Source organism: Rhagoletis zephyria, unplaced genomic scaffold (assembly GCF_001687245.7).
Source record: "Rhagoletis zephyria isolate East Lansing unplaced genomic scaffold, Rhagoletis_zephyria_1.1 Rzeph_scaffold_00666, whole genome shotgun sequence".
NCBI lineage: Eukaryota > Metazoa > Arthropoda > Insecta > Diptera > Tephritidae > Rhagoletis > Rhagoletis zephyria.
Window position 1 is genome coordinate 61,151 of NW_016157750.1, and position 4,237 is coordinate 65,387.

Sequence of the window (4,237 nt, forward strand, 5' to 3'; positions counted from 1 at the left end):
GAAGCATGGACAATGACAACATCCGATGAGGCGGCTCTTGGAGTGTTTGAGAGTAGATTTTGCGGAAGATTTTGGGGNAATTAAAATACAGCGGCTCCGCTGGCTTGGTCATGTCGTTCGAATGGACACCGACGCTCCAGCTCTGAAAGTATTCAACTCGGAACCCGCTGGTGGTAGCAGAGGAAGAGGGAGGCCCCCACTGCGATGGAAAGATCAGGTGGAGAAGGACTTGGCTTCACTTGGCGTTTCCAATTGGCGTCAGTTGGCACAGAGGAGAAACGACTGGCGTGCTTTGCTGCACTCGGCCAAAATCGCTTAGGCGGTTACAGCGCCAAAAAAGAAGAAGAAGAAGAATATGTTTAATGTTCAACCTGAAGGCTTCTTAGCAATATTTCATTTGACACCCAGATATAAATTTTCTAGATAGCTTTTGAATAATTAATTTAAATTTGTCTTTTCGAACAGGTGGCAACCCTTTCAAACTACTAATTTTTTAAGCCTCTTGTCATCCACTTTTTATTATAATTTTCAAATAAATAAGTTCCTTCATTTAAGTCGAATTTGATTTTTTCAAAGAGGTGGCAGCCCTCCTCCATGAAAATGGAATTTTTTTTATATTCGTATATGCATCTATACCAAGTCCCTGTACTCTATGAAAATTCCGATTTATGGGAGGTGCCACTCCCCATCGTATAATCGAAATTAAATCTATCCCATATTTTAAGTTGGGCTAAATGGTCCCAGTGTACAAATTTTAATGTTAAATTTAAAGTTAAAGCGTGAAAACGTAACAAATAAACAAACTCACTTTCGGGTTTATAATATTAGTAAGGATATCTTACTATAAGCTGTATACCAAATTTCAATCTCATGTGACTTATGGTATCGAAGTTATAGCTGATAAAAATTTCCACACCTATGGGATGAGCCGCGCCCCCTTTTGTACTCATTTATATATACCTTACTATAAGCACCTATCATAGATACGTGTGCGTACCAAATTTTAATTTCATGTCACTTATGGTTTTGAAGTTACCTACCATAGATACGTCTGCATACCAAATTTCATGTCACTTATAGTTTTGAAGTTATAGCTGATAAAATTTCCACGAATATGGGATAAGCTACGCCCCCTTTTACAAACTCATGTATATATGTATTTAAGCACCTACCGTATATATGTATGTCTGAAAAAAAATTTCAATTTCATGTGCCTTATGGTTTTGAAGTTATAGCTGATAAAATTTCCACGAATATGGGATAAGCTACGCCCCCTTTTACAAACTCATGTATATATGTATTTAAGCACCTACCGTATATATGTATGTCTGAAAAAAAATTTCAATTTCATGTGCCTTATGGTTTTGAAGTTATAGCTGATAAAATTTCCACGAATATGGGATAAGCTACGCCCCCTTTTACAAACTCATGTATATATGTATTTAAGCACCTACCGTATATATGTATGTCTGAAAAAAAATTTCAATTTCATGTGCCTTATGGTTTTGAAGTTATAGCTGATAAAAATTTTCACGCCTATGGGATGTGCCACGCCCCTTATTCTAAATATGAGCCAAATCGGCAGTTAAATGCAATTTTTATGAATATCTCGACCCCAGCGCCACCTAGCATTAACATTTTTAGTCGAAATATTTCCCTTCAAGGTGCTGACATATGTTCCAAATATGAACGAATTCGGTCCAGCCGTTTAGTAGTTTCGTGACATTCATTATACGGAAAACTCTATGATATTGTGAAATCGTGAGGTCTCAGCATTCTTCATTTTTCGGCAACAACAACAAAAAGTTTAAAATTTTTTTAAATCGAAAAACCATCCACACAGAAGGTCAAAGAAAGTACTTTTTACAGAATTGAAATTGGTTCAGCCGTTTGGTCAGGCATCGCGGTCATAGGAAAAGCATTTCATTTTTATATATATAGATGAATATGCGTATACTTTCCATCTGTAAATCGTCGTTTAAAGTGCAAAACCGCGTATCAACAAAATGCAAAACTGCGTATGTGAAGTTGTAAAAATTATTTTTTTCTTTTTTATAAAGCAATCGCATTTCTTGATAGTATATTTCAGGACGAATGGATAAGGCTTGAGTCAAGAGCTTGTGTGAGCAAATCCAATTTTTGGCACCCAATGCNGTGCAAAACCGCGTATCAACAAAATGCAAAACTGCGTATGTGAAGTTGTAAAAATTATTTTTTTCTTTTTTATAAAGCAATCGCATTTCTTGATAGTATATTTCAGGACGAATGGATAAGGCTTGAGTCAAGAGCTTGTGTGAGCAAATCCAATTTTTGGCACCCAATGCCAGTTACGCGGTTTTGCAGGATGACGATACGCGGTTTTGTACTTTAAACGACGAAATTAAAAATGTAATATTTTCAAACTTGTTTAAAATATCCAAAACCTTGTATTAGAGTCCGATCGACATCGGCACTGGCTAGTATTGGCCCAAAATTGAGCATCGGCCTCGGTTGTTCAGGTGAAGCGACAGACTAAAGCCAACCAGCCGCCGTTTTAGGCCTTTGGTGGCTAGATTTAGCTACCACATACTTTTTTCGGCCACATAAATTTAAAATTGCCCCTAGCCCTTTTTTAGGCCTTTGGAGAATTTATTCATACTTGGTATGAATTTGATCAATTATTTTTTTTCCATTTACATATGTAAGAGATGAGTTTTTAAACTAAGAAATACTGATATATATACATATATGTATTGTGTGTACCTTACGTTTTCATTCATACATACATGTGAAAGTGTTAGGGCTGTTAACTTATCTATTATTTAACTATAGTTTAAAGTAGATAAGTTTACGGGCCTTAATATGCTTAATTTGTTAAATGGCAAATCAAGTCGATTGACCGTGTATGTTCTTGTCCTGTTATTGTACCAGCTGCTGGTGCGACTTCAAAAACTATGCTTTTGAAAATTTTATGATTGTACCAGCATGCTGGTGTCGTGAGTGGTGAAATTAGCTAAATTTTCTAAGTAAAAAGTATTTTGGCGGAAATTTCTTGCACTATATGAATCAAAGCCGTGTGTGTGGAGGATTAAGTTCCCCAGCAGTTGTGAATTAAAAAAAAAAAACAATGTTTAACAAAATGGTAGAAAAATTATGAAATTTCGGCTCTAATCATTTCGATCTTTCCTCGACCCCATTTGTAAAGAAATGAATATTTTAGCAGCATGCTGGTATGTTATATGCTTCGAGCCTGATGGTAAAATCACTTGATGGAGACAGCAAGCTGGTGTCGTATATTTTCCCTTAAATATTTACAAAACGTTTGCTGGGTTGGAGCTGCTTCGGCCGATGGAGTAAAAGGCGAAATGCTAATATTTTTCCCTTGTCCCTCCTACGCGTTTCGCCACTCTCGTGTCATCTTCAGGGAGTCTGTTTTATTTAAACGATAAACAATAAACATGAAGAACGAAAACCATGATTAACAAAAACATAATAATAGTTGCATACATACATACATATATACACAACAATAGTTACATATGTACATGTATACTTAACACTAATTATATACACATAATATCACTTGAAACTCACATTAAATATTGACAAGAATTTTACATTAATTTGCACACATTGAAGGTAATATAACATTTAGGAAGAAGAATTATTGAAAAGTATTCTTATTTATATTTTAATTTTAGTACGGCTGCATATGAGTTCTTCGTGTTGTCGACGTCTTCCTTAAAGTTTATTGCGTTGTCCAATTGTTGTATTCGTAGGCTCTCCAGTGTCATTCTCCTTCTTTCTCCTCTTTCGATGTCCAAAATTTCTGTGTTGCCGAAGTCCGTTATATGTTCGTGCGTTGTCAAGTGTTGAGCCAGTGCTGTTGTCATCTTTTTGTTTCTCGCGTCCTCTCTATGTTCATTGATTCTTATACCCAATGCTCTTTTTGTTATGCCTGCGTAGCATTTATTGCAGCTTTCGTTATCATTGCCCTTGCGCTTTATTTGGTACACTACATTGTGTTGTTGCTCCTTTTCAATCTTGTCTTTGGTTTTCGTAAACAATTTGTTGAACGTGTTATGGGGCTTGCGTGCATATATCACATTCTCATTTTTTATTGTTTTTCGGAGTACTTGGTTATTTGTAAGTCCTGGTATGTATGTCACCCCAATGTATTTTTTGTTAGTGTTGTTTGGCTGTACTTCGGTGTTTTGGCTCGGTTGGCGAATTTGGTTTATTGTTGTTTGTAATAATC

The 4,237-nt window shown here is 35.9% G+C and overlaps 1 long non-coding RNA gene across 1 annotated transcript in view; it reads right to left on the reverse strand.

The window, feature by feature from the left end:
- Positions 1-3,623, reverse strand: part of LOC108360956 (uncharacterized) — a 13,208-nt gene extending 9,585 nt beyond the window's left edge. The window contains exons 1-2 of the long non-coding RNA XR_001847206.1: positions 3,574-3,623; positions 3,300-3,408 (exon numbers count right to left, since the gene is read on the reverse strand). This is a non-coding gene — a long non-coding RNA (uncharacterized LOC108360956). The remainder of the gene's footprint in view (positions 1-3,299; positions 3,409-3,573) is intronic.
- Positions 3,624-4,237: the final 614 nt, after the last annotated feature.